Source organism: Leptinotarsa decemlineata, unplaced genomic scaffold (assembly GCF_025532065.1).
Source record: "Leptinotarsa decemlineata unplaced genomic scaffold, Ldec_3_MD MMD2_P_RNA_scaffold_9, whole genome shotgun sequence".
Lineage (NCBI taxonomy): Eukaryota > Metazoa > Arthropoda > Insecta > Coleoptera > Chrysomelidae > Leptinotarsa > Leptinotarsa decemlineata.
In genome coordinates this window covers 17,374,813-17,399,217 of record NW_027412536.1, presented here as the reverse complement: position 1 = coordinate 17,399,217, position 24,405 = coordinate 17,374,813, and the positions used below count along the sequence as shown (strand labels likewise).

The 24,405-nt window shown below is 35.3% G+C and overlaps 1 protein-coding gene and 1 long non-coding RNA gene across 3 annotated transcripts in view; both read left to right on the top strand.

Annotated features, from left to right (window-relative positions):
* vex (somatomedin-B and thrombospondin type-1 domain-containing protein) overlaps positions 1-24,405 on the top strand; it is a 529,487-nt gene that overhangs the window by 467,024 nt on the left and 38,058 nt on the right. The window lies entirely within an intron of this gene.
* Positions 7,399-24,405, top strand: part of LOC141480571 (uncharacterized) — a 34,105-nt gene continuing 17,098 nt past the window's right edge. The window contains exons 1-2 of the long non-coding RNA XR_012464429.1: positions 7,399-7,416; positions 7,467-7,520. This is a non-coding gene — a long non-coding RNA (uncharacterized lncRNA). The remainder of the gene's footprint in view (positions 7,417-7,466; positions 7,521-24,405) is intronic.

Sequence of the window (24,405 nt, the reverse complement as noted above, 5' to 3'; positions counted from 1 at the left end):
CTGAAATTGATCGCTTTCTTCCTTCCTTTGGAAGATTTCCACAATTTCTTTATAAAGATGGTGAAGTTGAAAGCCAAAACCTTCTTTTCCAAAAAATTGATCACCCCTGAAAATATATCCCTTCCAATTCAAACAATATTCCTATGGCTGGGATTTAAACCAATGAGTGAATGAATGTCATCACTTATTGTCATCGATAACATGAGTAAATTAAACTCATTCTTGGCATAGAGTCGTAGTTTTATGAATAAATTCAGTGTTTCATCTTAAAATGTTATCCAGAATAGTGGCAATAAGGCAAGTGTCTTATGCCAAAACATCAGATGTCCACCAAATTGGGGGTTTTTGTATAATTTATTTATTTCTAATGGATAAGTGATGAATCTGGTGACTGACTGTCCAGCACCTTATGCAGACCAGACAGGCATAAATTTCAACATAAGATACCGGGAGCAAGTATTATCGGATAAATGGAATCAATTATATAACAAATGTTTGAAGTAGAAACTAAATAGGAGAAAGTGTTTTTCGTATAATCCAGCGTTCATATAAAATTTGTTGTTTCGAGAAGGTTTTTTCTTCCAGTTTATGTTTGAAAGTTACTGCCTCGCGTGATCTACACATCTTTGTAGAGATGTTATTTTATTATCAATTGCTTCCTTCCTTTCTTCCTATATTTTTTTTGCATAAAGATGGAGAGGTAGAAAGTCAAAATCTTTCTCAAAAACCAATCTCTTCTGAAAATATACCCCTTCCAATTCAAACAATATTCCTATAGCTGGGAATTGATAAAATGAGTGAATGACTGTCACTACCATTACATAAGATCATCGATAGCATGAGTAGATTAAATTCATTCGTGAGTTCAGTGTTTCATCTCATAATGTTACCCAGATTGGTGCTGGAGAGGCAATAAGGCCGAAACATCAAATGTCCACCAGTGAGAATGAAAGTGTTCCATGTAAGTGAAATTTAACCATTCCCATTTACTATATCGTGTAGAAATCCTATGAATGATATCTGATTCAATTCCATAACGAATGATTGGAATACGAACTGAATATAGAAAAGTTCTTCTTTATAATTCAGTATTTATATAAAAGTATTCGATTTTCAATTGTGAAATATCATTGACTTTAGGTCGATGATGGTCACTATCTTGCACTGACGAGTGGCTAAGGAACCCGAAACCGGTCTACAAGTGTGCCCGTTCCAAAATTGAAGTTGTTTCAGTTGTATTGCCAATTGCATATGCAGGAAATTTTATGTGAAAATTCCTGCACTGACGCCTGTCGGATATAACCCAAAGCCATCCGTGGTATTAGCCAGTTGAGTAGTTGTTTTCTGATAGGCATCAGTCCATTCAACCTACTGTGTAGGTATATCCGAGATGAGCTTGAACATTTGAAGTTTATTTCTTTAGATTCAAAAGTATTTGTTTCGAGAGGATCTTTATTTTCGCGTAATTCAATGTTTATATGAAAGTAGCTGTTTCAGAAGGGCTTTTTCTTATATTTTATGTCTGAAAATTACTTCATTACATGGTCTACACATGTATGTATACAGTTACTTCTTTTTAAATTGATTGCTGCCTTCGTTTCTTTGGAAGATTCCCACTTTTTTTGTATCAAGATGGAGTAGTAGAAAGCCGAAACCTTTCTTTCCCAAAATTCATCTCTCTTAAAAATATACCCCTCTCAGTTCATAGATAATGTAGTAACTTTTACGTGGCGTAAGTAGTGTATTTTATTTTCTGGACGATGTTATGAATTGAAATTATTCAATATGATAAATGACGTCCATTAGCTTCCAATGATGTGACTAAAAAAAATATCGTACACCAAACCCCCAACGTTTCGGAAGTATATGGTATATCATTCGAAAAAAATGGCATTTTCTTCAAGTGTCATGTTCTCACGTGATCAATATTTTACTATTGAATGCCTTAAATATCTACGAAATGAATAATGAAAACCATTGCATTAAAACAATGGAACTGTAAGAAAATTAGATAGAACTTTCTTTTCCGTTGTGGAATTACTGTTTCTGAGTTGCTTACGCTTTTTTGAAACAATTGTTTTTCAAAAAATTCATTTCACCCTAAGTCATATCTTGAATGTAGAATATATACTATGAAAAGTACTCGTGAGGAATTTTTTCAATGTAAAAGTCATATTTTTCACAAATTTCTATTCGGGATCCATAATTTCAGTATTCAATATTCACTATTCTCAACTTGTGGGTAACTTGAATTTCCCTATGTAATCACTTGGAAAAAACGGTTGAATCGAAATATGCCTTAAAAGTTTTATTATGGAAATCAACCCGACATTTCAGGATTTATGAATTCTTCTGAACGATCTTGAAGTTATGCACACAAGGGTTTATCCGGAGCATGATCTTTGTGACCCTGCACATATTAAAATTTCATAAATATCAACTGGTTCGTCGAATCTCATGCTTGATATGTAAGGTCTTTGAAAAGCATAATATCGCCTTACCTATCGAAAGAAATTCCGCTGTAAACATAAATTTCATACTAAGGATATTTCCTACTTCAGTGAAGGCTCTTTTCACAACTTGTTTATTGAATGGGGGAAAAAGAATATGGATTCCTGTTCAATATTTTGGATTGAAATATTGAAAAACAATCTTTGCCCAAGAAAAATTATCTTCCTGTTGAACCATTTTTAATTTACTAAATTTTTTATTCAAAATACTTTCGCGGATTAAAATGCTGCCGGACCAAATATTGATTCATAATACAGAAGTTCACAAATCTCACACTTTATTGTGACATTTTCACTAAACAGTTGTTAAAAAACGCAACACGTGTTTCTCTGTCATTCGCAGTCATATCGATAAATACTATTTTTTTAAATTATTTTCTCACATACTGGGTGATTCAGCTGAAATTTGGCCACGCTCAGCTGCGTGGCCAGCCAAAGTTATATTTTTTTAAATAGAACACCCAGTATGTGAATTCGATTACATATTCCATTGCGGCATTGCCAAGTTATTCCAGGAAAACCTATTTTGCAGACAATTTTTTTTAATTCACCCCCGGCATGTCGATAGCAATCAGGTGGATTTTTTTAGGAATAGTTAGTAAACATCATTATGCTGATTTCTGGAATCTCAACTTTCAAAAACAATATATAGGGTGCTCGGTAAAACCCGTCAAGTTTCATTCATTTTCAAACAGACATAATTCAATATTCAACGAAAGTCATTTTTTGTGGAGGAAAAAAGAATCAGTTTTTTTATCGACCTTTTTTGGGTAATTGTTACCTTCCACAATCTGAAAAAATATAAAATTATAATGGAGAACTTTATACAAGTGTAGAAGGGCAAACTTTTTAGTTTACCCCGATAAGTTACTGCGTAAAAATCAAAGTATTTTTCACAAAGAAAAATCTTCTATTTATCGGTAACTTGTCGTATTTAACAATTTTGCCTATCAAAAAGATTATTAAGAAATGATACTTATCTTTTACGTTTCGAAGGCCAAAATCTGCCTCCGTCTTCAGAAATGGATAAAAAATTCGAATAAATTCGCAGTTATTCCTTTTTTGAAAGCTTATTTTTGAAATATGAAATTATGTCAATGTTGTTGATTGACAACTGAAACATTCGATGCAATACAAGGTACTCTCCGATATCAGTTTGTTGCCATTTCGCCACTATCCAAAGTTTTCTTCAAGATGGGTAGCCAAGTACGGTCTATTTCTAAGGAGCTATTCGAGATACAATTCTCTCCAGACATGAGAATATACGCTGATTCTTTTAGCTTACGTCTCTTAGAATGAGGCTCATTGGTTGGTAATCTTTCTTGTCCTATTCCATTCCACCCGATGTTCACCGTCTGATTTTAAAATGTGTTCTGATAATTTTGATCCTGTCAATTGTCTATTTTTTATATAATCTCGATTTTCATTCTCACGCACTTTCACTTTTTGTTAAAACTTATCAGAATGGTCCCAAAGTTTGGTGGAGATACGTTGACGATATTTTTGCTGTTTGGAATAGAAACAATGATGACCTGATTACTTTTTTGAGTTATATCAACGAGCGGGAGCCGACAATAAAATTCACAATATTGATTGAACAAGATGGTCGACTCCCTTTCCTTGATGTAATGTTGGAGAAGTCATCAGATCAATTTTATACAAATGTTTATCGGAAGAAAACACATACAAATAGATATCTCCACTATACATCAAATCATCATGCGAGTGTTAAAAAAGGTATAATAAATTGCCTTTACAAAAGAGCTAAAATGATATGCAATTCAACTGAAAATCTCAATAGAGAAATATCAATAATTAAATCTGTTTTGAAAGATAACGCTTATCCAGATTCTTTCATAAATTCAACGATAAATGCAATTGAAAATAAAGAGTCAATTAAAAACCAAACGAACATACAAACAGCTTCACAAATTCAACAACATCCAACTAAACAATTACCGACTCAACATCCACCGACACCTTTTACAACGAACGTTATACCTTACATTCCAAGACTATCTGAAAAAATAAGACGAATTGGAAATAGATATGATGTTAGAACTACTTTCAAAACAAAAATACACTGAGATCTATACTCACACATACAAAACCCAACAACACTGAAGAAAAAACAAAAAATTGTATTTATAAAATACATTGTTCTTGTGGTAAAAGTTACATTGGTGAAACCTCAAGACCATTGAAAGTGCGTGAGAATGAACATCGAGATTATATAAAAAATAGACAATTGACAGGATCAAAATCATCAGAACACATTTTAAAATCAGACGGTGAACATCGGGTGGAATGGAATAGGACAAGGAAGATTACCAATGAGCCTCGTTCTAAGAGACGTAAGCTAAAAGAATCAGCGTTTATTCTCATGTCTGGAGGGAATTGTATCTCGAATAGCTCCTTAGAAATAGACCGTACTTGGCTACCCATCTTGAAGAAAACTTTGGATAGTGGCGAAATGGCAACAAACTGATATCGGAGAGTACCTTGTATTACATCGAATGTTTCAGTTGTCAATCAACAACATTGACATAATTTCATATTTCAAAACTTCCTTTGACATCTGTCGAAGAAGTAAAGAAATAAGCTTTCAAAAAAGGAATAACTGCGAATTTATTCGAATTTTTTATCCATTTCTGAAGACGGAGGCAGATTTTGGCCTCCGAAACGTAAAAGATAAGTATCATTTCTTAATAATCTTTCTGATAGGCAAAATTGTTAAATACGACAAGTTACTGATAAATAGAAGATTTTTCTTAGTGAAAAATACTTTGATTTTTATGCAGTAACTTATCGGGGTAGACTAAAAAGTTTGCCCTTCTACACTTGTATAAAGTTCTCCATTATAATTTTATATTTTTTCAGATTGTGGAAGGTAACAATTACCCAAAAAAAGTCGATAAAAAAACATAATTCAACTTTTCCAAATGAAACACCCCGTATTTTTCCATTCGTATAAAATGTTTCAATATTTTTTGTCAGAGGTATACTATACGAAAAACTGATATTTTACAAATTATACCAGGTTTCAGAAATTGTTATAACCACAAAAAAATGTATTTTGTCTGTGACGGGAAAAAAGTTTGACATTTTATCTCTGATGACAGGTAACAAAATGTCACTTTTCATGAAATTATTTTTTTTCCCGGTCCCCGTGAAAAATGATTTTAGCTCTCGGCACAATCTCGAGCTGAAATCTAATACTTTTTTCCCTTGTGTAATAAATTACTGTTTCTTACGTTCACTTACTCAAATTTGTTTTTCGAATATGCAAACTATTCGCTAGTATATCAGCAGTTTTCATACCATCTAATGATAGTTATCAACGGTAAGAAATGCATAAAAAAACCTAAAGGATATTTATACTGCTTTATTCTCTAAAAACCCAGTTATCCATGACTGCCAACAAAAAATGAATCTCGGAATTTGTCATGACGCCATGTGTTGAAGTTTCTTTCGCGTGTAGATTGAATCAATTTCATTATTAATTATTATTGGAAGATATGGTGGAAATGGTGTATGATTTGGGGGAAAGTAACGGAAACTGCCTCCTTGCATCTAGGATTTACAAAGAGAAGTTCCCCGAAAGAAGACAACCAGATGGAAGGGCATTTCAGGCTCTAAAAACAAGATTTGAAATAACGACACTAACAGTGAAACTCCAGTAATGTTCATTACTGCACCAAAGGTTCCAAACAGTGCAACACAAGTACATATAAATATCAAGTGACGAATTATATAATTCAGGAAGACTTTCATAAGTTTCTATGAAATTACGAAGAATTTCTTCGCTTGTTGAATCATATATCTCCTCAGTCTGCTGTTTAGCAGAGACCTCGCTTAGCCGTACGTCGACCAAGTCGTTTTTGGTGTGTTCACTTTCATTTTCACTAGCCAAAGATCCGTCCATCTTCCTTCCACAATGTTCACTGAAGTACTGAACTAATTACTGATGAAATAATAATGCCCCTGCTAAAAATGATGCTTAAATATCAAAATATCTGGATACGCTTCATTACCTCTTCAATACTTGCGATCATTCCAGTTTCTTACCTTTACACGTTCATTATTACTGAACGTGTCATGGGCCTTAAATAATTTCACTTTCGTAACAATCAAACTATTTCATTTCTTTCACGGCTCACCTCCATTTATATAAACGCTCTTATTCGTCTAGGTTTATATTAAGTCTGACAGTATATTTCATTCAGAAACCGGAACATCCAAACCAGTATTAATTGCCAATTTGTTCCTTTCAAATTAGTCTAAAACCTCTAGGAAGACCAACACAATACGTACTCAAATTGTGTAAATCTCTGGAGATTTCCACAGCGCTAGTTATGCGCTTCGACATGCCCTTCGGGAGTTCTGAAGTGATTATCTATTTATATATTTGAATTAAAAGGTGAACATTTTATATCTTTGACTTCTGGCATAGAAGGTGGAAAACGTGACTTGTTTTAATTTGTTATATAGATGGATGAACAATTTAGAAAAATCGTAGAAAGATGTACGTTTGATGTCATAAGAAATACATCTTGCCGACAAACATTTTTCTGCTAAAAAAATTTAACACATACACAAACAGTATCTTTGTCAAAAGTGTAATCTTATACATGCGTAAAACTATGATTGAGTAATTTTCGTACAAATGTAGAAATCAAAAACACTACAAATAGAAAGAAAGAAAAGAATATATAAAATTAATTCAATGAGCATTTATGAAATAGAAATCTTTTCAATAATAATGTCACTCTTGGCATTACAGTAAACTGTGAACATGTCATTACTAATATCAGATATCTGAAAATGACATTATTAATACCAATGCCTCAATTTTTTGAAATGTATTCGTCAATATTCAATTTTAAATGTGAAACTCAGATTACTTGTAAGTATTGTCCATTTCTTTTAGTTTTTTTCTATTGTATTTCATTTTAGCGTCCTGACGAAGTCTCTATTCAGAGAAGAAAGCTTGGCAATTTGTGAAATACAGTAAGTTTGTTTTTTGAACGTGTTTGACTGAAAGTGAACCATATGGGAAACTTATTTATTGAGGGTTTTTCGACAAAAATTTATTCTTGATAAAAGTTTGTGCATCCTCTAAAACTGAACATGCACCAACAAAATACAGTAAAACACACGTAATATACGAGGAGCCTTCAAATATTTGATTTTGAGACAGGAGTAAAGTACTCTTATTTTGAAAAATCTCGGGAAATGTTATTTAGAAAAGTTGTTCAGCATTGAAAAATACATCTAGATTTGAAGTCATGGCCATGTTTTTTTAAACCATTTTTTTAGATTCAATATTCAATAATATCAAATAATAATAATAATAATACGCTCCGAAGGATATTGAATCCGTTGTGGGGAACGAGAAGTGCCGAATTTATTGGAACTATTCGTTCCCCACCCTCAGGCTCATACAAGCTAATAAGCCTGATGTGGTCCTTCTCGACCACCAGAGCAAAACGATATTTGTCGTGGAGTTTTCAGCTCCTGGCAAGACGAATATCGTCAGAAAAGAGGAGGAAAAACGGATAAGATATCGAGATTTTCTATTCGAACTCCGCAGACTCTATCCAGATCACTCTGTCAAGATGGTTGTTCTGATTATTGGTATCCTTGGTGGAATGATGTCCTCTCTACTCTCGAATCTTAGCCGCACAGATGCAGAAGGCTGTCATTCTTGGCTCACTGCGCTTGCTCAGGGCACATGATTCTCGGACCCTATGCTCACTCACCCCACGGCGTGGGGAGTGGTCATTGGTTGATAATGCTGGCGCGCCCTTCCGAATGTATCGGGGCTTCGGAGGATAGGGCCTGACCAGCGCACACTACGGTGAAAAAAAAAATAATAATAACAAAACACACATAATAAAAACAAAACATCAAAATAAAATAGGTATTTTGGAACAAACTCATTGATTTTCTGGAGATTTTCTTGTCCAAAGTAACTCTCCAAAAAAAAGATGTCGAGAGGTGAGACCGTAAATGAAAACCATTATAATATTAAGGCTCCAGAGCTCAAAAGAAAAATAAATACTAACATGGAAAATGTTCTCTATTCAATTTGTTTGTTTTTATAGCTTCCAATGGTTAAAAATTTTGTTCACAATATACAGGGTGTCCCTGGACTTCCTCTTTTCCTCTCGGGAATGTATAGATGGGGTCAAAATATCACCAGTACTTCATATAACTTTTTTTCCTAAAATCCTTCGTTACCAAGTAACGGGCCCTCGAAGTTACAAAATGAAAAATGTTTTTCTTTGATAACTTTTCAAGTGAATATTCAAAATCATCCAAATTTTGGTAATTGACTAAACAAATGAATTCCTTCGATGAGGTTTCATGCAGGAGTCAGTTGTTTTGCTACAAAGTCAGGAACGGACTACCCCCGATGGTCCACACCCCAAAACTTTGAAATGACAGATATTTTTCAATATTTTACAACAAATTAAGGTTACTTGGACAATTTTATGAATAAAAGTACTCGTGTGGAAAGTCGATCGGAGCAACGAGTCTTGATAAAAATGTAGTTTCACTCGACGACATCAAACCCGCTCGTCCACCATTATTTGAAATGAATAATTATCAAAGCAGAAATAATAATGATAACGTTAATTCAACAACATTTATCCTGAGATGTCTACCATTATTCGAAAATATTAGTTTTTAAGGAAAATGGAAATGATAGGTAAAATGTTCATAACGAATTTTTATAATGCAAACACGTTTAACTAACGAAACTCAAGAGCCTCAAGAGCAAACAGAAATGAAAAATCCGCTACAGAAACTGCTCGATATGACCACCTTCTCTCTCTATACATTTTCTTAGTCTGCGAAGACACCCTCTCTGTACTTGAAATAGCATTCCAGGGTCGTTTCGTATGGCTTCACAATGTAATGTTATTCTATTCAACAATGCATCTCTTGTGTGAATAGGTGTAGCGTAAACAAGGCTTTTTAGATGCCCCCACAGAAAGAAATCCAATGGATTTAAATCCGGAGACCGCGATGGCCATGAATATGGCCCACCTCTACCAATCCATCTATTGTGGAAAATATGGTTCAGATGGTCACGCACAATCAAACTAAAATGAGGAGGAGCGCCATCATGCATAAACCACATATCTCTTCGGGTTTGCAATGGAACATGTTCCAAAAGTCCATTCAAATCGTTCTGAATGAACTCCAAATAACGTTCTCCATTCAATCGGTCCTGTAGAACGAATGGTCCTATAAGATGGTTTCCTATGATACCAGCCCAAACATTCACGTTGAATTTCCGTTGGTGTTTGGTTTGCAATATCCCATGGGGATTTTCTTCGGCCCATATATGGAGATTATGAGAGTTGATAACTCCATCTCTACTGAAACCTGCTTCATCAGTGAATAAAACTCGATTAATAAAAGTCATATCCTCTCTTTGCCTATCCATGAACCAATTGGCATATTCCAGTCGTGCTGGAAAATCTTGAGGTGTCATGGCATGTACCTTCTGGATGTGAAATGGGTGGAGCAGTTGTTCCCTAATTATTCTATGAATAGTGGACTTGGATGTATGGAACTGTTCTGATAGATTTCTGATGCTCATTGAAGGATCATCAGCGACGGCTTCCAAATATTTTCCTCCAATACAACGGTACGTACAGTCCTAGGAGCGCCCTCACCACCTCGTTTTGGCAAAACTGTACCTACAATAATATCGAAATAAAACAACGTGCTCAAATTGATTATCAATTATTACATACCTGTCTCCCTCAAGCTGCGATCGACACGCTCGAATGTTTCTCTTGACGGTACCGTTCGATTGGGAAAATGCTCGGAATACAGACGACGAGCTTCTGCAGCATTACAAAATGCTCGTCCATAAAATACATGCATATCTGCATATTCATTGAATGTAAACTGTTCGGCCATATCAAAATAATTCAAAATATCCTATAGAATATTGACAATACAATGATAGTCATATGACAACGCACCACTCAACAAAACAAAATCGCATTCCAGTTTCTCATTTTTTATCAAAACTTTCTAAAAGGTTTTTTTGTCAACATCTGTGAAAGAAATGGAACATAATTATTCCCTGGATATTTTTCACCTGATCATGTGCAGCCGTTTTTGTAGTTCATTCGTTTGCTTTTTATTAGTATAGTAAATATTTTTCCGATGTGCGTTTTTTCAGCTAAATTTAGATTCGTGTTAAAGAATTTCTCCCATAAAATTATAATTATCAGTGAAACTCCTCAACAGTTTAGCTGTGAAGAAGAATTTGAAACATTCGAATGTTGAGTTTCATGAGATTCAGATAACTGATCAACACGAAACGTGATTATTCCACACGTATTATGTACATACAAAATATGGAATGAATTCGATATTTCACAGTAGAGTAGCTTGTTAGTTTAAAAACACCACGAATCTACAGAACTTGATATTTCTTTTGAAAAAATATCTGCTATCACAATTGTGACTTAAACTTCCATATAGGTACTGTACTTTTTGTTTACGACTTCATTTTAGCATACTTTGTATTATTCCTGTTATAAATGTTGTTGAATTAACGTTATCATTATTATTTCTGCTTTGATAATTATTCATTTCAAATAATGGTGGACGAGCGGGTTTGATGTCGTCGAGTAGAACTACATTTTTATCAAGACTCGTTGCTCCGATCGACTTTCCACACGAGTACTTTTATTCATAAAATTGTCCAAGTAACCTTATTTTGTTGAAAAATATTGAAAAATATCTGTCATTTCAAAGTTTTGGGGTGTGGACCATCGGGGGTAGTCCGTTCCTGACTTTGTAGCAAAACAACTGACTCCTGCATGAAAGCTCATCGACGGAATTCATTTGTTTAGTCAATTACCAAAATTTGGATGGTTTTGAATATTCACTTGGAAAGTTATCAAAAAAAAACATTTTTCATTTTGTAACTTCGAGGGCCCGTAACTTGGTTACGAAGACTTTTAGGAAAAAAAGTTATATGAAGTACTGGTGATATTTTGACCCCATCTATACATTCCCGAGAGGAAAAGAGGAAGTCCAGGGACACCCTGTATAATAATCTAGAGATGGTCCAAGGAGGAAATATCCTAATTCTAAGGGAGTAGCCAAATTCGACTAGTATTTACACAAACTTGTAATTTTCATCGCCTATTCATGAATGTGCATAACTTCTGAGTGAAGTTACTCCATAATGAACACGAATTTTGTGCGGTGCTAATTGGTGTAGATTGTTCTAGCGACAAAGGATCGAGACGCTGAGTAGTTGCTCACACGTGAAACGGTTGAGGTTCGCCATTACGGAATTATTGGCATTTCCTGTGGTGTGCTTTGTAATGAAAGCGCCGCTATAAAGTCAAAAAGAGGAAAGTTCTCAAATCTACCGTATGTTGCTTATACTTCTTCGTTTATATTTAGCTGTTCCTTTTCTATTAAATTTTGCAGCTCATTAATTATTATATCAGACAATTCTAGACTTCTCAATTTTGTGTCTGTTAACCGTTATTCGGAGTAAATTATGAAGATCTAGCTATCTTGAGATAATTTGAGAAATGAACATCCAATAGGGATTCAAAACAAGTACTTTTCCCAATCACCAGAAATGCGATACTCTTCTCGACGCGCGTTTCACCAAGCAGGAGATGATGTTTTGGCTCGTAGAGAAGAGGTATTGCATTTCTGGTGATTGAAAAAAGTGCCTGTTTTGGATTTATTTCATGCCAAAAATTTCAATTATACCTTTTATCCAATAGGAACAGTAAATGATTACGAAGAAAAGAGAAATGAAACTTTCTATGTTTTTTACCACTTTTATTTGTAACTAACATTACTGCAGTTTCGTCCTATACGGACATTTTCAAACTTATACAATAAACTAACAATGATTCATTACATTCGCCATTATATACCAGCCCTGTGGGTACTAATAGGAATTGAGGTATTTGACTTGATTGAGTACCTGAATTTACAGTTCAACAATGCGGATGTGCCAATTTAAAAACCGGCGAGTAAAGTAAATCGATTTGATCATTTAACAGGTTGCACCCGCAATGTTTATGCTTGTGAATTTCCAAGGATTCTAAAAATAATTGAGTTTGTAACCCTTCGTGGCATAGTGCAGAATTTCCGTATCGTTTAAGATTCAAAATCTTGTGGTTGTATGCCAAGGAAAAAAACTAGAGTTTATAGGCTTAAGTGTCCGGAGTGTAATAGTGTTTATGTGGGACAATGTGGTCGAAATTTCCAAAATTGGTATGCTGAACATGAAAGGTCCTTCAGACTAGGAAAAAATTATTCAACGTTTTCAAACCATTCCTTGGCATGCAACCACAAGTTTCCGAATTTAACCGATACGGAAATTCAGCACTATGCCAGGAAAGTTTGCAAACTCAATTATTTAGAATTCTTGGAAATTCACAAGCATAAACATTGCGGGTGCAACCTGTTGAATGATCAAATCGATTTAGTTTACTTGCCGGTTTTTAAATTGGCACATCCGCATTGTGAACTGTAAAGTCAGGTACTCAATCAAGTCAAGTACCTCTATTTCTATAAGTACCTACAGGTCTGGTATATAATGGCGAATGTAGTGAATCATCGTTAGTTTATTGTATAAGTTTGAAAATGTCCGTATAGGACGAAACTGCAGTAACGTTAGTTACAAATAAAAGTGGTAAAAAACATAGAAAGTTTCATTTCTCTTTTCTTCATTATGATTTCCTACCTTTCTCGATTTTAATTTTTGCCACAAAAAAACATTTTTTCTTCCTTTCACATGCTACAGCGATAATCTCCCAACATATGTTATAGGCAACTTGAATTCAACAGCGGCCTCACAAAGATCCCTTCAGCTTTCCACATTAAATATTTGGGAATTGTGATAGACAGTCACCTCAGATGGAACTGCCACGCAGACTGTGTTTCAAAAAAATTAAAGAGCATGGCCAACAGGTTTGAAGTCTACAGAGAAATATTTGACTTGAAATATATGTCAATCCTTCATGACACACTGATTCAGACACATATAACATACGGTATAAAGGTTTGGGGTGGTATCGCAGACACCTCCTTGAAACCACTAGTCTTATGTTCTGTAATGGATATGATGAACTCAAAACACAGAATACATTGAATAATAACTCAGTGATGGTTACATAAATCCAAGATTGAGACTTACCCCTTTCTCGTTTTTTGCTGTTGGATCCAAACTGCTTCAGGGACACTATTATAGCAAAGTAGGGAGGGATCAAAGAGTTTTAGGATAAGCAGTGTTGAAGAAAACTTATTTGAACAAAAGAACAATGCACACATTAGTCTATATTATACGATAGAATCACCAGCGCGTATCTTATTTCTCTTCCGATCCAGCCGTTCCGAATATTTCTAATTTCAAAACTAAAACTACTCAACTAATTAGATTTATTCTATCAAAACCGAGAGCGATGTTGCCGAAACTTAAATTAATTTTCCTTAAATATATGCATGCCAAAACTTACCCCTCACCCTGAAAAATTGATTTTTTTTCATACTTTTCGAAAAAACAAAGAACTTAAGAAGTCGAAAAATCCAATCAAACATCAGTATAAAATAAAAAAAATTGAATAAGAAGATAATTTTCATTTATTGGGTGGGCAAAGGACATATCTTTGCAACAGGACGTTTAAATGTTCCTTTGCTGGTTTTTAAAGTGACATTCCGCACCCTGCCATCCTTTCCTGGATGTATGTCTGAAACCACGGCTAAGGGCCAATGTAAGGGTGGAGCGTTATCCGTTTTCAGGATAACTACTGAACCCACAGTTATATTGGGAATATCTTTAGTCCATTTCGAACGCATTTGTAGAATCGTCAAATATTCCGTCCTCCAGCGTTTCCAAAAATCCTGTACCATTTTATCGATCAACTGAAATCGGTTGAGTCTATTAATAGGCACCGCTGTCACGTCCTCTGAAGGAAGACCCCGGAAAGGAACCAATGTGAGAAATTGTGCTGAAGTTAATGCTTCAGGGGCCATGGATAAACGACATAAAGGTCTGGAATTCAATAGTGCTTCAATTTGAGTCAGTACTGTTGAAAGCTCCTCAAACGTTAATACCTGATTACCGATTACCCGATAAATATGATTTTTTACCGCCTTGACGTTACTTTCCCACAAACCACCTTGATGCGGAGAAAAAGGTGTATTAAATTTCCATTCGACTCCGTTTATTCCTAAATCCGTTTCAAATGAATTAACGAAATCTTGAGAGTTGATATGTTCATTCAATTCTTTAAGAATTGATTTCGCCCCTACAAAGTTCCTCCCGCAATCGGAATAAATAACCCGTACTGGGCCTCTTCTAGCTATAAATCTTTTGAAAGCTTGTAAAAAATGATCGGTTGATAAAGAACTGACCAATTCCAAATGGATAGCTTTCACCCCCATACAAATAAATAAACTAACATAAGCTTTATGCACTGATGCCTTTCGTTTCCTACCCAATGTAATTTTAAGTGGCCCGAAGTAATCGACCCCTGTATGTAAGAATGCACGAGCTTCCCTAACTCTGGCAGCGGGTAAGTCCGCCATAAGGGGTTCTACATTCTTAGGCTTCAAACGAAAACAATGATTACATTTGTGTATTCTACTCCTAATTAAATTTCTTCCTCCTAAAATCCAATAGTTCTGCCGCAAAATAGCCTCTAATAAGTGAGCACCAGTATGAAGATTGATCTTATGATGAAAATCTACCAATTTTTCAGTCAGAATATCTTTAGCTGGAAGAATCAAAGGATGTTTCTGGCAAAAATTCAAATTTGAATTAGCTAATCTACCCCCCACCCTCAGCAATCCATCTTGCAAAAAAGGGTGTAATTTAATTAATCTTGATGAGCCAGATCTATTTGACTTCAACAACAGTATGGAGATCCTTTGATGAAATAATTTTCTTATTAGGACTACTTTTCAAAAATCTTAAAACCCATACTATTATTCGTAAAATTTTATGCCACGATGAATACCGTTCTAATTAATCTAGTAGAGGATGATGATCTTCTGAGTCCGTATTATTGTTCAGTACAATTATATCTTTCTTCCCGAAATTTTTAGCCTCCTGACGAAAACAAGGCCATTCATTTGGGGGTAATTTTATCCATGCGGGTCCATGTAACCACTGAGGATGTCTAACTAATTGTTCAGGAACTAAACCACGCGATAAACAATCGGCCGGGTTTTGAATGCCTTCGATGTGATACCACGAAACTTCGGATAAGAGTATTCACGCACACATGATGACGTGATAACAGAAATACTCTTACCTGGTTTTTTAATGAACTTTTTCCAGGGGGATATCGACAACTGCTACCAACAAACAGACGAATGATTCTCTGAGAAGTACCGAAATGCGACAGAATAACAACTTCCGCGTAAGCCTCGGCAGGAAGCGGAAAACTATATATGAGGCTGATATAAGGCGTTTTTGAGTGGAGAGCCAACCGCCAACACCAGCGGGGGCGTCTCCCACTGTCCCATCGGGGGACTGTGTGGAGGCGCTTTTCTCTTCCGTGCGGAATTCTTGAGAGCGCAAATGTATCGGGGTCTTTTCCTGCCACTCCCTCTACCCCATTCACTACCCATCCCAATCCTTACCACTGTCCCACTCCATTGGGGAAACCCTTGTGTACATTTTGTATATTTGTATATATATTTTTTATTCTATATATTTTATAAACACCACAAAAAAATACCTTAAAATTGTATGGAGAATAGTTAATGAAGAACATTTTGATTTTGATTTTTGGTATATTTTCCTGGATTCGAACGATACGATTCGCAACAAATACATCCCTAGATTGAGAAGATTTTAACCAGCTTAAAACAGTGGAAGAATCTGAAAAAGCTAAAGTTTTTGTGATCAAAATCCGTTCTTTATAGGTTTCTAAAACATATTTAACCAAATTAGAAAGCAACAGAGCAGCTAAAAGTTCCAACCGTGGAACGGTTAATCGTTTGGCCGAAGATACCTTTGACTTGGCACACACCAGCTGAACTTCCACATCATTATTCGATAGTACACTGCGTAAGTAGACGACAGCTCCATATGCATTCAAACTAGCATCCGCGAAAGCTAAAACCATTACAGGGTTTCGTTCTATTGCTCCTATATGCCTAGGTACTTTAAAATTTTCAAGTTCTCCCCATTCCGATCGTATATTTTCCCAAATTTCTAAAATATTCTCTGGAGGCATCTTATCCCATTCCAATTTCAATGTCCACAAATTTTTTATCAATATTTTCAAATACAAAATGAAAGGTGCCAACAACCCAATCGGATCATAATATTTAGCCACCGTCGACAACATTGTTCGTTTTGTACATTTCTGATCCGGTTTATGCACCTTGAAACTGAAAACGTCAGTTTCTGTATGCCATTGTATACCTAATACCTGTGTATCTGAGGAGAAAAATACATTTCCAGCTAACCGCTTTTCTATGGGAATGTCATTCAATATAGTGCCTTTGAATTTGTAGCCCATTTTGTTAAGTCAAAACAACCAGCTTGAAATAAATCAACTGATTCCTTGTATAATTGCGCAGCTTCCTTTTCCGAATTTATACTTGTGCAAAAATCATCCATATAAATATCTCTTGACACACATTTCGCCGCCAGTGGAAATTTTTCTCCTTCGTCTTCAATTAGTTGTTTGATAATGCGTAAAGCCAAAAAAGGTGACGATTTTATTCCAAAAGCTACAACTTTTATTTCGTAAGTGTCAATTGGACGATCTGGACTAAAACGCCACAATAACCTTTGATAACGCCAATGATTCTCAATAACATTGATCTGCCTATATAACTGCCGAACATCTGCTGTCAATGCTACCTTGAACAACCGAAAATTCAATAGTAAAGTAACTAAATCTGCCTGCAACTTGCCTCCCCGGTATAAGATATCATTTAAAGAAACATTATTATCCGTAGGAGCACTAGCGTCTAGCACTATCCGCCCCGGAGTGCTTGTACTACTTGGTTTAATCACTGGATGATGACCAATATAATACGATGACGCTTCATTAGGGTCAATATTTACTAATTTCATATGACCTTGGTCTATGAAATCCTGCATTACTTTATTGTATTCAATCCGTAACTTTGAATCCCTTTCAAGTCTTTTTTCCAAAGAAAGTAACCGAACTTGTGCATTATTCCGCGAATTTCCCAAACTTCCTTCCGGCGGAAATTTGAAAGGTAACGGCACTGTAAATCGTCCCGATGAGTCCCTACTAAAGGTACTGGTATATATATTTTCACATTCTATATCTTCGGGATTCATAGCAAAACCTTTAGGTATTTCCTCAAGGTCCCAAAACTTACGAACAAGTTGATCAATTGAATTTTCCTCCTGCACTGAGAAAAATACTGACTGATTTGGCCGTACTATTGGAAATTGTCCCATAACAACATAACCTAAAGTGGTTTTCATCGCTACAGGAGAACCCGATACCCTCGTAATCCGACCCTCTTCCAATATATTAGCAAACATTTCCACTCCCAAAATTCCATCGATTTCCGCAGGTTTATCGAAATTATTATCCGCTAATCCCACTTTTTGTAAAGTGGGAAATGCGCTAATGTCAACTTTAAATTTTGGCAATTTGTTAGTGATTTTATCAAGCACTAGAGCCCCAACTGTATATTTCTTTTGTGGATTATACCGTGAAACAACTGTAAAAATTGTACTTCCCTTAACTTTCTGAATAGAGCCTCCCAAACCGTAAACCGAAGAATAATTTTTTGAAATCTTCAAGCCTAACCTTTTACAACATCCGATTGTCAGTAAATTGGCTTCACTACCGGAATCTAAAATAAATCTAGCTGTAGCACCTGCAATTAAACTTGTTTCCACGAAAACAACCATAGACGCAAGCAAAGTTGTATAGTTGGAATCATCCTTTAAATAAACCGGATTAGGTTCTGAACATAAATGCACATTAACCGTTGATGTATCATTACTAACCGTTTCCCTCATCTCAATGTTTGACCCTGAGGCCGCATCCCCATTCGATCCACTAACTGAATTTGGTTTTCCCAAATGAAGTAAAATGTGATGTTTTTTGGAACACTCCACACACAACCGCTCGTTAGGACAATTTTTTACTGTGTGCTTGTTTGACAAACAATTGTAGCACCAGCCATTGTCCCTAACCGCTTCATATCTTTGTCCCGGTGACAAAGACTTGAATTTATCGCATCTACCCAAGTAATGACCTGTTTTCTGACAGAAAACGCATGTCATTCCTTCTTTTTTCCGTTGATTTACCACAAACGTTTTGATTGTCTTTATCGGCTTATTATTATTATTCGACACCGATGTTGTTTTATCCCGACGTAATATTTTTGCCTGATTTTGTATGAATTTTATTGAATCTTCATAAGTTGGAATTTTGGAGCTCTCTTGTTTCATTTCAAAAACCCTTACAGAATTATGATCTAACTTAGCTAAAGCCTGATACAACAACATGAAGTCTGCCAAATCTGATAAATTCAATTTTTTCAATGCCGAGACCGCTACGTCAAATCTTTCTAGAAATACATCCAAATTTCTTGCCGATTCACTTTGCAACGGCTTGAAATCAAAAATTTGTTGTAAATAACTGTCTGCTAACATCCGTTTATTTTCATACTTTTCGGTCAGAGCCTTGTACAAAATATTATAATTATCGCCGGTGATAGAAAATCCCGCACAAATTCCCGAGGCCGGTCCTCGTAAACTTCCCACTAAATAATGAATTTTGGGTAAATCTGTCAAAGATGCATTATCGTGAATCATACTCTTGAAGAGCGAATGAAATGTTTCCCACTGCCGTATTTCTCCCGAAAATTCAGGTAATTCAATTTTCGGAAACGGAGGTAATCTATTATCTACTATAATATTGCCGCTATTACTATTAGATTGCCTGAATTGATCAGGAGGTCTTTGAATTCCTTTTGCAGCCATATGAATGTGACAACACAATTGATTAATAGTTGAAAGAAGCTTATAATCTGGTACAAATTCATCATCTATTTCAAACTGCACTTCATTGATCTGATCTAATACCAAATTCAAAGCTTCTCTAGTAGTATCTAGAGTCAAATATGATATTTTAAAAGCTTCAACTTCTTGGGCCGTTCCCAATGATTTTGATAGATTGTATAGTTTCTGCAAAATAGAGAAGAGAGACTCTTTTTTTGCCGTTAACATTTTAAATTTCCTATCTGCTACCGTACCCATTTTGACTTTAATAATTTCCAATGGAAACTTGATGTCCGATTGCAAATTTCACCTTCCGAAATTCAGATCATACCAAACCGTTCAATATTTTTACTTGACCGTAATTCAAATATACCCGATATACTGAACAATATGACAACACCGCTAAAGGCCTGACTACTGCCGTTTTTTATACTGCTAACCGATTCCAGAAAAGATAAAACAATCCAAGTTTTTATAACCACCAATCCGACTCGAATAGGACCAAATGTTATGTTCTGTAATGGATATGATAAACTCAAAACACAGAATACATTAAATAATAACTCAGTGATGGTTAAATAAACCCAGGATTGAGACTTACCCCTTTCTCGGTTTTTGCTGTTGGATCCAAACTGCTTCAGGGACACTATTATGGCAAAGTAGGAAGGGATCAAGGAGTTTTAGGATAAGCAGTGTTGAAGAAAACCTATTTGAACAAAAGAACAATGCACACATTAGTCTTAGTCCAATAAAATGAGGATTTAAATTACCATGCAAAAGGCAAGCCTGCATTTTTCAATATAAGTTTATTTTAGCATATATTCAAAGGATTTATTGTTAAAAAATGTTGAATTTCATTTAGGGGATAGAAAATGAATAAAAACTACCCCAAAAATCCCTTTTTTAAATATATCTCGAAAGCATGAAAATATATGAAAAAAAGGTCGAAACAAAAAATGTAGGCAATACAATTTTCTATAAAATCGTTTCTGATCACTTTTGACGTATTTGCAATAGAAACCGAGATATTTGCAATAATCAATTTATACTTATAGTTCAGACGGGCTGCAGTAGAGCGGCTATATCTCTCCAGCACTACGAAATAGATTAAATGTTGTCGGTGTTTCCCAGGTGCACATATGAATGAATGCGACTTATATTTATTTTCATTCCCGAAGTGTTTGCATCCATTTCATTACAGTGTTTTTTTTTGCATTTCATTAAAGAACCTGTGAAAAGTGAAAATGGAACGTGAATTGTGCTCAATTTGTGAATTGCCTCTTGAAAGTGATTGTGACACAATTGCAACTGTGAAAAAAAGGTTTAAAGACATTAATAGACAAAAGTAAAGTGAAAAATTACCTGAAATATAAAGTGTGGAAAGGCAAGGAGTCATGTCGATTTCATGATGGTTTGTATCTACTGTATATTATTTTATGTTTTACTCTAGATAACAGAACCTAACAGTAAAATGTTTTTATTGCAAGAAATGATTCATAAGAATATAATGAATTATTCATCTTATTCATTGTTATGTAAAAAAATTGAATAATTTATTATACACATGTGTCTCAAAAATATTATCGAAAATAAATTTGTATTCTTCAATCTGTGAAATATATACAGTGTGTAAAAGCCAAATGGAATAAATTCATTATTACGGTTACAGTACATATTAAAAAAATCCCGGAAGACGTCAAATGTAAATTATAATTTGACATTCTTCTACTTAAAATTGTCACCCCTACCTTCAGCCCCCTTCGAATGACAGGTACAACCCCCAATTTTTTGATGTTATCGCTTTAAAATACACTCAAAAACTAAATGTAATGCAAAACGTAATTGTATGTAGAATATGAAAAAGAATTATGGATGTTAACGAAGTTAACCGCAAACCTCTTGGAAACATCCTAATCTCAAATAAAACTGTCTTCTAACATTATTCAACATATCAGGCATGACCGACCTAATCGCAAGCGTTATTCGTTCTATTGGGTCACTAAAATCTGAAGGTATAGTTTCGTACACATTGCCCTTCACATATCCCCATAAAAAAAATCTAATGATGAAAGATCAGGTGATCAAGCTGGCCATTCAATCGATCCTCGCCTCCATGCTCCATCCTGCTAAAACCATATCGTATTCACTGAAACTAGAGGGTTTCCTGGATCAGGATATGAATTGGCTAAACTTGGAATGACATTATTTTGAGTTTCAAATGATTATCGCCCTTCAAGTTGCCCTCAATGAAAAAGGGATCAATGATATGGTTTCCTACAATCCCTGCCCAAACATTGACCTTTTGAGGGTATTGCGTGTGTTCTTTTCTCATCTAGTGATGATTTTCCATTGATCAGTAGCGGCAATTTTGCCGATTAGCATGATCATTAAGAGAAAAGTACACTCATCAGACAACATAACGTCTTAACTAGAGACGATGAAGAGCTTTCTAAAAAAGCTTTTGAATACGAATTAGCGCCATTTTCACTATCATTATTCGATTCTGCAGGCTTCATGAGGAAGACCCAAAAGTCAGATTTGTTTACTGTTTTCAAAACCAGTCTTGAAAGTGATAAATTGTTATTATCTTTTTCATTCGTCGTTGATGGGGGGTTTTTTACTCCACCGAGTCACCTGGCCTCATGGTAAAACATACTTGGAATTATTTCAATCTCATCGTCAATACATTGTTAGTCATTTTACTGGTAATGCAGTGGTTGTATGGATACAGCAGTGATCAATTTGGTGTCAAGTCTTACGAAAGATATCGAAAACAAGTGGAAAGTGTTGCTGCAGATGTAGATTTTGACAAAAATATGCTTGTTACATTATTTACAGAAACGAAATTTTTATATTTGTAAGAAACACAATTTTGTTCTGAATTTGAGTGAATATCTACGCTCGACTGGAATTGAAGTAAGGAAAGCTGATGAGGATGATGATTCACTTATTGCCAATACCGCGATATACTTGAAGAATAACCATGGAAATTCAGTTGCAGTTGTTGGCAACGACGTCGATTTATTGGTTTTATTAATTGGTCTCACAACAACAGACGATAACATTTTTTTAATAAACTATTTAGTTCGAAAAAATCTACCAACAAATTATACTCCACTTCTGACAATAGTAATTTCAAACAATTCATATTATTTGCACACGCTTTCGCAGATTGTGACACAACTAGCGCCCTATTTGGGAAAGGTAAGAAAAAATTATCTATACATATAATATGTCAGAAAATCAACAAAAGCAGAAGTGGCTGATTATTAATGATAATTTGAAAAACGCTGATTCTCATGAGGATTCTGAAGAAGAATGGATCCTTGATTATAACGATTTTAAGTACTAAACATTCTTCTTCACCTGAAAAATATTAAAAAGTAAAATTGAGGCATTTGGTTAAGAATTATTGAAATTTTTGACTTTCTGCTACTCCATTTTGATACAAAAAAATGTGGGAATCTTCCAAAACAAAGAACGAAGGAATAAATCAATTTCAAAAAAATAACTCTATACAAAAACGAGTAGATCCAAAAAATATAATTACTTGTAATTTAATTATTGACATTTTTCGTTCTTTTTGTGTAAAAAAAAATTTCCGTATTGTTTTACACAAAAATCATGTGTTTGAAGGTTATTGACAATGGCTGAATACGTTGTTGGACAACATGTATGCGGCTTCCTTGAATTTTCTCCTAAACCAATGTTCCTCTCTGTGTATGATCTCAGCTTGGGACCACTCGATGTTGTGTTGATGGGTCCAAACATGGTCTGCTATCCCTGATTTGCTGGTTTCCCCTCGCTGTGTGTGTTTCTTGTGCTTAGCAATGCGAACATTCAATGGCCTCTTAGTTTCACCAATATAGGATTTTCCGCACTCACAGGGTATTCGGTAAATGCAATTCTTGGAATTGCAGTCCGCGTTTGGTGGCCTGGTTTTCGTGAGGCTGCTACGGATAGTGTTACCGGATCTGAAGCAGATTCTGATGTTGTACTTGGAACCAATTCTTCTAATCCTCTCCGATAATCCTCTGATGTAGTAAGTGCAAGCACTGGTTGTGACGGCTTCTCTTCCTTGCGAGGCTCCTGCTGTCTTTTAGCCAAAGTCTTTTCTACCATCGCTTTGGAGTAGCCATTCCGTTGAAGATCATTTTTGATGATGTCTAGTTCCTTCTCGAGACCTTCCTTCGTATTACAGAGCCCGAAAGCACGGTCTAATAGAGTCTTGATGATTCCTCTTTAAGTCGATTGATGGTGGTTGGATTCGTGGTTCAGATACTAACCCGTGTGAGTGGGTTTTCGGTATACAGATGTTTCCCACTTAGTGTCGGTCCTCTTCACCAAAACATCTGAGAATGGCAATTCGTTGTGGATTTCCTTCTCCATTGTGAAATTGATGGAAGGTCTCACGCTGTTGATGTGTTTCAGGAAGGCGTCTAGTTCAGTATTCCCATGGTTCCAAATTATGAAGGTGTCGCCCACATATCTCAACCAGACTCGAGGTTTCTTGTGGGCTTCTTCAAATGCCAGAGTTTCAAACCACTCAATATATATGTTGGCTATGACTGGTGAAAGTGGCGATCCCATTGGCAGCCCCTCATCTTGTGTAAAGAATTCGTCTTTCAGTTGGAAATAACAGTTTCGTGCACAGCATCCTAGTAATTCCATAATTACTTCTATAGGTAGATTCGTTCTCTCTTTCAGGTTCCCGTCTTCGGATAGCTTTCTCTGTATGATTTGGAGTGCTACTTCGACCGGAACGTTGGTGTAAAGACTTTCCACGTCGAAACTAATTAGTTGATCCTCCTGTGTGACTTAAATTGACTCTAGTAGTTCGACAAAATGCCTTGAATTCTTTACAAAAGA